The 13,912-nt window shown below is 36.7% G+C and overlaps 1 long non-coding RNA gene across 7 annotated transcripts in view; it reads left to right on the forward strand.

Annotated features, from left to right (window-relative positions):
- The window catches only part of LOC308646711, a 572,715-nt gene that overhangs the window by 422,556 nt on the left and 136,247 nt on the right, over nt 1–13,912 (forward strand). The window contains exon 4 of one of the 7 annotated variants that reach the window (XR_014021463.1): nt 3,083–3,805. The exons of the other annotated variants lie outside the window; for them this stretch is intronic. This is a non-coding gene — a long non-coding RNA (uncharacterized lncRNA). Of the gene's footprint in view, nt 1–3,082; nt 3,806–13,912 lie in introns of those variants that run through there. 7 annotated transcript variants of the gene reach the window in all.

The following is a 13,912-nucleotide window of genomic DNA, read 5'->3' on the forward strand; positions in this document are numbered from 1 at the left end:
CAGCTAGGGAGGCTGAGGCAGGAGGATTCAAGTTCAAAGTCAGCCTTAGCAATGTACCAAAGCACTAAGCAACTTAGAGAGACCCTGTCCCAAAATAAAAAAGGACTAGGGATGTGGCCCTGGGTTCAATTACTGGTATAAAAAAATAGCAGAATAAACCCATGAAGCACTTTATCTTTATATATATTTGACCACGTGTGTGCATTCCCTAGCTCCGTGTAACAGTGAAAAAGCCTGGAGATGATGATCAACACAGTACCCCAGTAGCAATGAGCCAGGACCCAGAGTGTGAGTTTTTTTTTCCTTTCTCTCTCTTTTTTTAATCAATTTATTTTTTTTTAATTTATTTTTTTATTGGTTGTTCACAACATTACAAAGCTCTTGACATATCATATTTCATACATTAGATTGAAGTGGGTTATGAACTCCCAATTTTACCCCAAATGCAGATTGCAGAATCACATCGGTTACACATCCACAATTTTACATAATGCCCTATTAGTATTTGTTGTATTCTGCTACATTTCCTATCCCCTACTATCCCCCCTCCCCTTCCCTCACATCTTCTCTCTCTACCCCATCTACTGTAATTCATTTCTCTCCTTGTTTATTTTCCCATTCCCCTCACAACCTCTTATATGTAATTTTGTATAGCAATGAGGGTCTCCCTTCATTTCCATGCAATTTCCCTTTTCTCTCCCTTTCCCTCCCATCTCATATCTCTGTTTAAAGTCAATCTTTCCTCCCTACTCTGTTCATAGTTGCTCTCATTATATCAAAGAAGACATTTGGTATTTGTTTTTCAGGGATTGGCTAGCTTCACTAAGCATAATCTGCTCTAGTGCCATCCATTTCCCTGCAAATTCCATGATTTTGTCATTTTTTAGTGCTGTGTAATATTCCACGGTGTATAAATGCCACATTTTTTTTATCCATTCATCTATTGAAGGGCATCTGGGTTGGTTACACAGTCTAGCTATTGTGAATTGTGCTGCTATGAACATCGATGTGGCAGTATCCCTGTAGCATGCTCTTTTAAGGTCTTCAGGAAATAGTCCAAGAAGGGCAATAGCAGGGTCAAATGGTGGTTCCATTCCCAGCTTTCACAGGAATCTCCATACTGCTTTCCAAATTGGCCACACCAATTTGCAGTCCCACCAACAATGTACAAGTGTACCCTTTTCTCCACATCCTCGCCAGCACTTATTGTTGTTTGACTTCCTAATGGCTGCAAATCTTACTGGAGTGAGATGGTATCTTAGGGTGGTTTTGATTTGCATTTCTCTGACTGCTTGAGATGGTGAGCATTTTTTAATGTACTTGTTGATTGATTGTATATCCCCCTCTGAGAAGTGTCTGTTCAGGTCCTTGGCCCATCAGTGGGAAGTGCCTCGGTAAAGACAGAGGGTGAGGGGAAAGATAATCATGGAGAAACAAACTAAATTTTTTTTAAAAAGGATAAATAATTAAACATGGCTGGAAATACAAACCATATATCAATAGTAACTCTGAATGTTAATGGCTTAAACTCTCCAATAAAGCGACATAGGCTGGTATCATGGATTAAAAAAACAAATCCAACAATATGCTGCCTCAAGGAGACACATCTGATTGGAAAAGACATACACAGGCTGAAGGTGAAAGGATGGGAAAAAATATACCACGCACACAGTCCTCGTAAGCAAGCAGGGGTGGCCATCCTCATATCGAATAAAATCGACTTCAAGACTAAGTTTATCAAAAGGGATAAGGAAGGACATTATATACTGTTAAAAGGAACCATTCACCAACAAGACATAACAATTATCAATATTTATGCACCAAATAATGGTGCTGCGACATTCATAAAAGAAATTCTCCTCAAGTTCAAGAATCAAATAGACCACAACACAATAATTATGGGTGACTTCAACACACCTCTCTCACCATTGGACAGATCCTCCAAACAAAAGTTGAATAAAGAAACGGAGTGTGAGTTTTTAAACATCATTTCTCACTGAAAGACACCCGAAGTTCTCTAAAAAGTGAGGGATGCCAGGTCAGGGTCAAATAAGCTAAGATGAGCATGGAACATCTCAGCGTGGGTGGCCACAAAATTCTGAAGTCCTACTTGAATCATAACAGAAGGACTTAGGAACCAACTTAAGAAGATTCCACTGGCTAACATGAGACAAATTGTATTTCAATAACAATAAAAATTAAAGCAGATTGAAACCCATCAAGTTTATGAGTTTGGTGTATTAAAAAATTTAATCACCTTCAGAAGATAATAGCAAACTAATTCATTATCATAAAATCACTGAATTAATGAAAAGAACTAAGATCTTTTCTACCTTTCTTTCATGAACTATACCACAATTTAGTTACTAAATAGTAGAAAAGTACAGTTCCTTTATAAGATATTTCAACAAATAAACTATAATAAAGTGACTCCCATTTTTTATGTGAATTACTGGCAACTTTTAAGCCTCATCTCTCTCCCTTCTTCTCCTCTGCCCCATATATGGGCTACTAAGAAAGCCTAGTGCTGTCTCCTTTGGAACCTCCATGAGGTTCAAACCAGATAAGCCTGCCTGTTCACAGGAACTCTTACCTCAGTCCCACCCTCTCGTCACAGTAAGAACCTGGAGCTAGTCTCCTTTCCTGCATTCTAGCCATTTAGGAACAGCTTAAAAAGCTGCTCACCTCCAAAACTCCCACAATAGAAGCAATGGTTCTTCCCATTTCTTCTTGGAATGTGTGCATAGCACCACCAATCTTGATATCCAAGTCAATTTTGAGTGGGGACCCATTCCATCTCTGTAGGATAATCACAACAGACAAACATGATAAAGTTAGACATTTCCACTTTGTAACCTCCAATTAAAAATGGATCTAGGTATTCAGTATTCAAGACTGCTAATATCATTAGATGAAAGGAAAAACATATATTATATGTGTCCTAATTTTTAAAATTTTTCCAATGCACATTTGATAATTAAAATTGAATACATTTAAGGAATATAATTTGACATGCATAGAAACTGTGAAACAATCATGGCAATTAAGCTAGTTAATATAAAATTACCCCTTTTTTTTAAAGTGAGAACACCAAGAACCTGGGACATGTTCTATCTTAATGAAACCTAAGGTACTATCTCTGAAGAAATAGAAGGTTCTGATGGGATTCAAATTCCTCCTACAGTTTTGACTGGAAATCTCTCTTTCTCGGTATTCACAATGGGTGAAGGTATGATGGAACACAGGTACTTACTCCCTGCTAGCGGAAGTACATATCGGTAACTATTTTTCTGAAAAGACACTTAGTCATAAATATTAAGAAGTTTCAGATTTGTAAAGTGCTTCATCACATACATTGTAGAAATAATATCTAAGAAATGCTTAGTGAAATCATTTTTTAAAACGTATGTTCATCTAGGTGCAATGACACACGTCTGTAAATTTCAGCTATTCAGGAGGATGAGGCAGAAGGATGGCAACTTCAAGGTCAAACTGGGCAACTGAGCAAGGCCCCATCTCAAAATAATACAAAATGTTAAAAAATGGGGCCAGGGATGTGGTTCAATGGTTAGGGAGCTTGTCTGGTATTAATGAAACCCTGAGTTCAATCCCCAGTTGGAGAAAAAAGGTACAAAGATTTATAATGTAGTATCATTCAAAATAGTTTAAAAGGGAAAATATATGGTGCCTAAAACTAAAAGAGAAACTCTGGAATAACATGTAATAAAAGGTGCTTTTGGAAAAGGTCTGATAAGCATGGATGCTGGGAATGCATTCCTTAAAAGGAATGATAACAGAGAATGATGTCATCGCCTTTGCAAATAAAAAAATGTAACTCTTCCACTGCTTCTTCTGCAGCTTCTTCATTATCATCACTTGATTCTTTTTAAGGGATAGGCTCATCAACCATGGAGTTCCCTGGAGACACTGAAAGGAACTTTCCACATCATATGGGGGCACACTTGGAATTTTTGTTTTCCCTCTGAGACTGTAAGTTCCAAGGAGCAGAGTTTATGTCTGCCTTAGTCCCTGCTAAAACTCTGGCTTCTAGCCCAGATCCTGGCACAGAGAAGACATCTGATTAATATCTGTTGAATGAATGAACGAATGTTCCTGTAACAGATGAGCTGCTAGGGAACCAATTCTCAAGTGTTCAGCCTTCTCTCTGAAAAGAGATGGACAGAAATTGTTTATTGGATCGACTGCTATATACTCTATACTGACATGATGGATTGTTATTAACATGTGGGAAGTCTCCCACTTGGATATTAACACTATCTCCCAGTTATTGCACCCTAGAAGGCCTCAGCATTGCACTAAGAAGTTCAGATTCATTATGTTGAATGCTCACAGCATGCCCCTCCCTCTCATCAGGCTCACATAGCTGTGAGTTGCCAAGTCAAGGTGTCTTGTTCATTTCCACAGCTCACTTACAGGCTCAAGGATCAAATCTAGAAATGGGAGAAGATGAAAGATACCGGTAGGTGTCTTTGATATCTCCAAAAATGAAATAATAGGAATGAATATCAGCAGCAGGCAGTTAGCTCAACTTGGTGGAAGATTCAGATAGTTCCCAAATCTTTTAGTTGGTTTGCTCAGCTGCATTTGAAAAGGGAATAAGGATGAATGGAGTTCTTCAATCAGAGACCTTAATCCTGTCTTCAGGGAAGGCAAACTGTGGTGCTAGCGATGAGAAGTACCTTTTTCAACCTGTTGAAAATTCTTAAACAGATGAAACACAAAAGCTGAGGGAAATGGGGCCAAGAACCAGGAAGAAAGTTTTTCCTCTTTCAGATTTTTGATAAAGTTTCACCATAGGGAGAATCATTATGGGACACTAAAGAGGAATGAGTATGTATCAATGGGACTAGAAGCAAAAAAAAAAAAAAAAAAAAAAAAAAAAAAAAGCAAACATCTCAATGGTTGTTAATTGAAATATTTCATGTAGACACAGAAATTGAATTTGATGATTGACTCTAACAATAGAATTTAAAGGATGACTTCTGTTCTTAATAGTAAACATTTAGGAGATTGGAAGTTGAAATAGTTTCATCAGTTAAATTTTAAACTAAAAATGAAAGTAAAAACTCTAAGATAAAAATAACGGAAGAATTGATTATTAAGGAACATCCAGTCAGAAAATAGTACTAAAAATAATTTAAATGTTTTACAGATGCTAACGTGCTTAGAGAAAATTTTAAATTCTTATATTTTGTAAGAAGAATCTATTTTACCACTCAGAGACAAGAAATACTCTGGGTGTTTTAAACAAATTTAAATAATATTCAAATTTTCAAGGTCCTTATTGAATGTTACAGGCCATTGACTCTCAATCCTGGATGCACATTTGAATTATCCAGACAGCTTAAAAGTATTTTTTTCTGGGTTTTATTACAGATGAATTAATTCAGAATCTCTAGGAATACAGTTTGGGCATCATTGTTTTAAAAGTTCTAGAGATGATCCTATTGTGCTGCCAGGATCGAGGGCCACTAAGTCAGACAGTGAAGGGGCAGAATGTAAATATAATGAGAGCAAGAACCACGCATGATTCATTAACACTTGATAGATGCTCAATAAAGATAGAATGAATTGAGTAATATGGACTATGTGGCCTGTCTATAAATAGGAAAGCCTACAGAGGCTTCCCACTCTATAATATTATTTTTTAAAAAGCCCATGCAGAGCAATAGCTTATTATTTACCCATTGAGTGTGAACTCAGATAATGAGATTTTCTAATCCATAATTTAAAGAAATGAAAGATCTTTTGAAAAGGAGCTGGATTTGAATGTGCCTACCTTGTCACCTAAAAGAACCAGCTACCTGTCCTATCATTATTATAAATGCTCCTTACACACCTTGCGGGAACAACACAATGCTGAGGTCTGGTTTGGGGAGGAGCTATGTTTTCACACATCTTTCATGGTGACCTGCTTCTATAAGACACATTTTGTATCAGAACCACTATATATGTACATATATACTATTATGTATATATACTACTATAAATATAATATATATATATATATATACACATACACATTTAATTCTGAAATATATCTAAAATCAGTACTTACCTGTAATATGTGAGATAATATCTGATATTTTAAATTTTATTTTATTCATTAAGAAATGTTAGTGAAAAGTTCATTGATTTCATGATCCGATAGGGTATCTTCACCTTCACCTTGTAAAACACTGCAATACCTGGGTCATGCAAATAGAGGCCAAGGTTTGGAAGCAATGCCCTCCTTACCAGGAAGAGAAAATGAATTTTCAGTAATTAGAATTAGTTCATAATATCATGTTACATTATATTTTCCTAAATGGATATTTCGTTGTTTACTCTCTGTTTCTTGCAATGTGAATGTATTCCTCATGAGGACAGGGCTCCTAATTTCCTTTATACATTCCATCACCAGCAACAGATAAGTACAGTGCCTAGCTCATATTAGAAGTTAGTAAATGCTCATTATACTGCTGAACATAAAAATGAATAACTCCCTACCATAATGGTTTCCCAGATATAATTTTCCCAGATACCAATACTTAAATTTTTAAAAATTATTTTTCAACAACTTCCATTTCAAAAGTCCTAGTTGTATAAATTTGTTCCTTTTTTTTTTTTAGAGAGAGAGGGAGAGACTTTATTATTATTATTATTAGTTGCTCAAGACAATACAATGATCTTAGTTTTCGGTGGACACACATCTTTATTTTTTTATTTTTACGTGGTGTTGAGGATCGAACCCAGCACCCTGTGCATGCCAGGCAAGCGCGCTACCGCTTGAGCCACATCCCCAGCCCAATTTGTTCCTTTTAAGATTCAGCTGTATCATCATTTTTAAAGGAATTATTACCACGACACAGTCGGGGAAAAATACCATGGAGCTCCTAAAACTTACTTCAGGGTTAAAATAAAAAGTCATCTTGGTTCTAAATTTTATGTCCCTAAAATCAAGAATAGTAAGAAGAGAGAGAGAGAGAGAGAGAGAGAGAGAGAGAGAGAGAGAGAGAGAGAGAGAGAGAGAGAATATCCTATGAATGGCAAATTACAAGTATCCTGGTAGAGAAGTAGGAAGGCCTTGAAAATAAGAGAGGCATCAAATCAGAAGCTGAGAGCTGTGAATGGTAAATGTCAATGTGGCCATCAGAATCCCAGAAAGTTTCTGGCCAATGAGAGGATTGAGAAAGCAAAAATGACCAGTAACAGGCATGTGACAGAGAAACTGGAGAGATAAATATTTACCTGACAGGGACCTGGAGCACAAATGTAACCAAAGAAGAGAACAGAGGAAAGGGTGCACACATATGCAGATATACCCACATGCACACACAATATTTCACAGATATGTATGTCTACGTAAGCCTGCTCTCATGGAGCCGAGTTCCTGCTAACTTTCAGCTAAGTGCAAGATTTGTTGCACTTAGAGATGTGTAACCCAAATCAAGATACTGATAGAAGACGAAAACCCATTATTATTTATGTTCCTGTGCAAACATTAAGAATACATTGGCCAGTATAAAAGACACAGTCCCTATTTTCGTGAAATTTCTATTTTAATGGGGGCACTTAGACACATATAATACCAATAATTTTATTATGTAATGTTATTGGTTATCACTTGAAGAGTCATGAAGGAGATGGCCAACAGTACTGTAAACACTTGGGTTATACTGTACAGCATGAAGAGGGGCCTCCCGGGGCTTTCCAGGAAGAGGACAGTATTTGTAAAGACCTGTGGCAATGAAAGTAGGTTACATTTGTGGTCAGTGTGGTCACAAAGCAGGGGTGAGGGCAGACTTTCTAGGAAAATAAGGAGGGTCAGGCTCGTGCAACAATATTCAGGGCATGCTAAGGATTTGAAATTATACCTGAGAGAAATGAGAAGTTGCTAAGAGATTTCATATAGAGTTCAGACATGGAGGCAGCACTGGGGAGGGATCAGGGGCAGGATTTGATGTGAGCGTATCTGTCTTGGGATGGTCCCATGGCAAAAGTTTGAGCACAATGCTTTTCAGCTGTTGTGAGCAGCTCATTCTAATTCTGAATGCTGTGGTTCTCTTAGACAACAGCTTTAGTTCTGTTACCGAATGATCTTCCCACTATATCCCCAAACTGTCCAATTTACTGTCTAGAGAAGTTTTCCAGCTTAAACCATTTCTCATTAGAGAATGATTTAAAAAAGAAAAAGGCTTTGCTTGCCTATTACTACTGAAGAAAATGTTCTGGAGAAAGAAGCTTGCCTTAATCTTGGGTCTGTAACTTGTGCACTCCAATAATGATTTGCAATAAATCTGCTTAAATCCCCATAGGGTCTCCCATTAATCCTCAGTTCCTTCCTTACATATCAAGCTTGGGAAGGCACAAATCCCTTCACTTATTAAGAAAAACCCACAGCACCATAACCTGAGAATATAGTTCCGTCTCTATTGGGATGTGTGCATCTTTGTGTAATTTTGATGGAAATGGAATTTTATTTTCCAGATGTGGAAAATGAGTATCAGCAATCTTGGCACTCCTGGCTTTCCATGAGACCATGTCTGTGCAGCTAGGATGGATTCTTCTGGGGCTTTTGATACTGCTTTTAGAATTAAATCAAATACAATCATACGGTGACGTATTCTTTTTTAAAAAATTACAGGGTGAGAAATGTGAACCTACATGGGAACACTTGAATTTCATAATAGTTCCAGCAACGGTGGAAGATTGGAAGGGTGCTTTTAAACAAGCATTAAGTAGCCCCCTGAAGGTCAGGCAGGTGTTGAAATTTTGGATGAACTATCTCAGATTACCCTCGTAACTATTCCAGGGAGTACTATTAACATCTCCATTTTACAGATGAGAAAGTGAAGCTCAGAAAGTTTAATTTGCTGCTTATGAATGTGATAGAGCTGAAATCTGAATCCTGTCTACACAACTCAAACACCCCTCTTTTAATTTTGAGACAGTACATAATACTGTTGGATTAGTTACCTAAAATGTGTAAACACCAGACCACTTTTGACAGGTTCCTAGCTTTTTCCAATACCTTTAAGTAAATAACTCAGGTGACATCTAGCAAAGATGGTGACTTCAACTTGGAAATCAAGCCCCACCTCACACCTCCTCTATTCTGACCAAAAGGACCAAAACAGTCCAAAAGTATTGAGAAGAAATCTGTAAAAGTACAGGAAATCATAGATGACATCATCGTCAGAAGCATCTGTGAATTTCTGATATGGTACAGTAAATACATGAGCAAGTGGGCAGTGTTGAGGTGAGTCAGCTGACGTAAATCTGCAGAAGTTGGGCAGCCTCTGATTTGGATGCTTATTATAGAAAGGGGTCAGGCTGCAGGACAGAATGGTCTCCCTCTGGGCTCCTCCTGCTCTGCAGAATCATTCCACAGTGGAGTCAGCACAGCAGTGGCTATCGAAGAGGCCTTGGGTAGGTGGACTGCGTATTGAGAGGCAATTTTAAAAGCAGCCAGGGGGATTTATTCCACCACCAACCCCCATCTCTGATGCCAAGAAGAAAGAAAACATTACCTGCAGCAAACATTTCATTCAGAACAAGCAATTCATTTGGAATACAAAGTGTTCCTGAGGAAGACAGATAGCCTGTTCCCAGGAATGGAGTGTGCACTTGTTTATTAGCCTTGGGATTGTACAGGAGAGAGTCCTTTGGTGTTTGTGGTATAGAAAAAAAATATATGGTGTAGTATTTTCTGGTTTTCAAGACATAAAAATTTGTCTCTCGTTCTTTTTCCTAAGTTCTACTTCTTCACCATTTCACAAGACCCAGATGAAGTGCTCAATCTTCCCTAAAACTCTTCCTTACCTCACTTTCTCTTCTCCTGAACCAGAAGTAACATCACCGAATTTTTGGTTTGCTCGCTAATTTTGTTTAATTTTTAAAGTCATATTTACTTAGATTTAAAAAATAAAAACTAAGTGCTAGGAAGGCATGGAATGAAAATGGGTCTCTGTACCCCCAACCCTCTTGGTTTTCCCCAGAGGCATTTTCTGTCTTCCATTTTTTTGAAATGTCTCTCCAAAACCTAATGGTCTGTACCAGCAAATAGAAGTTCCCTGTGTACATTGTTCTGCCTCCTCTCTCCTTCGGTTTAGCATATATCTTAGCAATGAGTCTCTCTCAGACACATAGATCCACTTTATTTTCATGGCTCTCTAGCATGACATTTCTGTCTCCTTTGGAATTTCCATGGTGGATCTGCACTGCTTCTGCTATGACACCTGCCTGTCCTTGAGATCTAAAGTCATCTACAAGCTGCCTTCCTTGCTGGATTTCAAACACACTGATGGCAAAGACTAAAATATTACCATATTTTATTGAGCCTATTAATTTAAGATAGAAGTATGAAATAGTGAAATTATAAAGCTCTGCCAACCAGCAGAGTTTTTAAAAATCGAGGGATAATTTATAAACAATCAAATGCACAAACCTTAAGTGTACAGTTTGATAGCTTATGACAATTGTATAAAACCTTGTGACAACTAAGGTATTTCCACCGTGCTGGAAAATTCCCTTGTGTACTTTTCCAGTCATTTTTTAACTCCACCTCAACACCAGCAGCAAAGGCTTCCTACTACTACCACCATATATCAACTTTTGAAAAATAATCTTATATTTATTTTAAATAATATAGCAATATTCTTGTTTTATTATTTTTCAATGCTGAACAGTATTTTATTTTATAAAATTTGTTTATTCTCTTTTTAATGGATTTACCTTTTTTCCCCCCGATTTTTGCCTATTATGTGTAAGGCCATTCTAATCATCTTTTGTAGTTCTCTGTTTTCTTTTCTCTTAGGCAAATATCTAGAAGTGAAATTCCTGATCCTGGGGTAAACAGATGTTCAACTTTAATAAGAAACTGTTAAAAAAACATGTCTGTCGTGTTTAATTTTGGTCATCCAGTGCCTGTGAGATGGTATTTCATGGTGGTATTAATTTGTGCTATACAAGTATTCTACCACTGAGTTACACCCCAAGCCCTGCTTTCTTTTTTCCATTTTTTTTATTGTGCTGTGGTTTTCTTTCTTTCTTTCTCTTTTTAAAAATGAGTCAATTATTAAGTGCATATATTGGGTATGTTTTCCCTAGTCTGTGGCATGTCTATTTATCTAGTGAGTATGATCTTTTTATGATAAGTTTTAAATTTTATAATATCTAATTTTCTTTTTTTCTCCCATAAAATTGGTGATTTTATGTTCTGGCTAAGAAATCTTCTTTTTTTTCATACCAGGGGTTAAACCCAAGGGCACTTAACCACTGAGGCATATTCCCACATCCCCACATTCTTTTTATTTTTTGAGAAGGGTCTTGCTAGGTTGCTTACAACCTTGCTAAGTTGTTGAGGTTGGCCATCCTCCGGCCTCAGCATCCTGAATTGCTGGGATTACAGTTGTGTGCCACCAGACCTGGAAGAAATCTTTTGATAACTCTGAGTAACAAAGATATTCTTTCCTGTTTTCATCTAGTAGCTTTATATTTTAAGCGTTGACATTTAAATACATGATACAACTTGAGTTAGTTTTTGCACATGACATTATTAGAGGCTGAAGTTTCTTTGTATTAATTACAAATATCCAGTCATTTAACCATTTGCTCAAATAGTTTTCCTTTCTGCATTGACTGTGTGCCTTGAAATTTAGTTGTCTAGCTATGTGTGGATTTGTTGGATTCATATACTTTTCAATTGATCTATTGATCTACCTTACACCAATACAACAGTCTTGATGATTGTTGCTTTATTTGGGAGTCATCAAATCACAAAATGTAAGGTCTCCAGATTTGTTTATCTCCTTCAGGATTGTTGTTTTATTCTAGACCCTTTAAATTTCCATATCACTTTTAGAATCAATTTTCCACATTCAATAACAAAGCTTTCTGGGATTTTGATATCTGGAGATAAGGGAACCTTAACAATTTGAGGCATCCAATCCATTAAAGTTATAATTTTTCCTATTTATTTAGATCTTATCTAATTTCTCTGTTTCATAACTTTTCAGCATGAGAAATCTTGCACATTTTTCATTAGATTTATTTTTAAGGTGTTTGATATTATAGTTGCAATTATAAATTAAATTTCATATCCAGTCCTATCTTACTGGAATTATACAAGTAAATTAATCTATGTTTGTTGCATACACATTATGATAGTTATGTTCTGTGAGAGCGATATCCTTCCATTGTGCAATGTTCATGAAACTTTTCTCTAGTAACTTTCTTTGTTCTGTTATCCTGTGAACATAACAGCCCTATATGTATTGCATATGCATAGCATACCTTTTTCAATCCTTTGCATTTCAGCCCATATTTTTATATTTAAAGTAGGTATCTCAGAAAGTTCACATAGTTTGGTCTTTTTTTTTTAAAAATTGTTTTTATATATACATGAAAGTAAGGGTGTATTTTGACATATTATCATACATGGGCTGCACCCATGTATGTATTACAATGTACTACAATTTTGATCCCATTCTTGTAGTTGAACATGATGTGGAGTTATACCTGTTGAGTTTTCATATGTGAGCATAGAAGTTATGTCTGATTCATTCTACTGTCTTTCCGATTCCCACCCCCCACTCTTTTCCCTTCATTCCCCTTTGTCTAATGCAGTGAAATTCTATACTTCTCCTCTCTATCTTCCATTGTTATGGGTTAACATCCACATATCAGAGAGAACAATGATGTCTGCTTTTTAGATCTATGTGGTAAAGGTAATCCACTTACATCTAAATTAGGGTTGGACTTTAATTTTAGCTTCTTAGTATTTGTTTTCCCTATGCCTGTATTAGTTTGCTAGGACTGTCAACGTACCACACAGTGCGTGACTTAAACAACACAAACAGTTCTGGCATCTGGGAGCCCGAGATCAAGATGTCAGTAGAGTTGGTTTCTTCTGCAGGTCCTGAGGGAAAGTTCCATTCCAGGCGGCTCCCAATGGCTTGCTGATGGCTATAGGTGCCTCTTCCTGGTGTCTTTATGTGATCTTTAATCTGTGCCTGTGTTTAGATTTCCTCTTCTTACAAGGTTACCAGTCATATTAGACTACGGCCCACTCTAATTACCTCATTTAATTGTAATTATCTCCTTAAAGACCCTATTTTTGATGCATTCACATCCCAAGCTACTGAGGTTTAGGACTTCAACATAGGAATTTGGGGAGAGACACAGTTCAGGCCACAATAGTGCCTTCTCTGTTCTTAATTCCTTTGTTCTTCCTTTCCTATGATCTTTTAGTGTTCGGTTTTATATTCTTATTTATTTATTTATTTATTTTTAAATTTTTTTCTTATTAGTTATACAAGATAGTAGAATGCATTTTGTCAATCATACATGAATGCAGTATAACTTCTCATTTTTCTGGTTGCACATGATGTAGAGTTACAGTGGTTGTGTAGTCATACATGCACATAGGGTATTAATGTCTAATTCATTCTATTATTCTTCCTTCCTACTACTCTCTTCCCTCCCTTCACTTCTCCTGTCCAATCCAAAGTACCTCTATTCTTCCCTAGCCACTCTCCAGCTCTTACTGTGAATTAGCATACATATACTGGAGAAACATTCAGCCTTTGCTTTTTTTTAATTGATTTTTAAAAATAATAAATGACAGGGGAATGCATTACAATTCTTATTACACATATACAGCACAATTTTTCGTATCTCTGGTTGTATACAAAGTATGTTGGCACCAATTCACATCTTCATACATGTACTTTGGATAATGATGTCCATCACATTCCACCATCCTTGCTAATTCACTGCCCCCTTCCTTTCCCTCCCACACCTCTGCCCTATCTAGAATTTATCTATTCCACCTATGCTTCCCTTCCCTATCCCACTATGAATCAGCCTCCTTATGTCAGAGAAAACATTTGCCATTTGTTTTCTTGGG

This window comes from Spermophilus citellus, assembly GCF_964194105.1.
Source record: "Spermophilus citellus genome assembly, chromosome: 1".
Taxonomy (NCBI): Eukaryota; Metazoa; Chordata; class Mammalia; order Rodentia; family Sciuridae; genus Spermophilus; species Spermophilus citellus.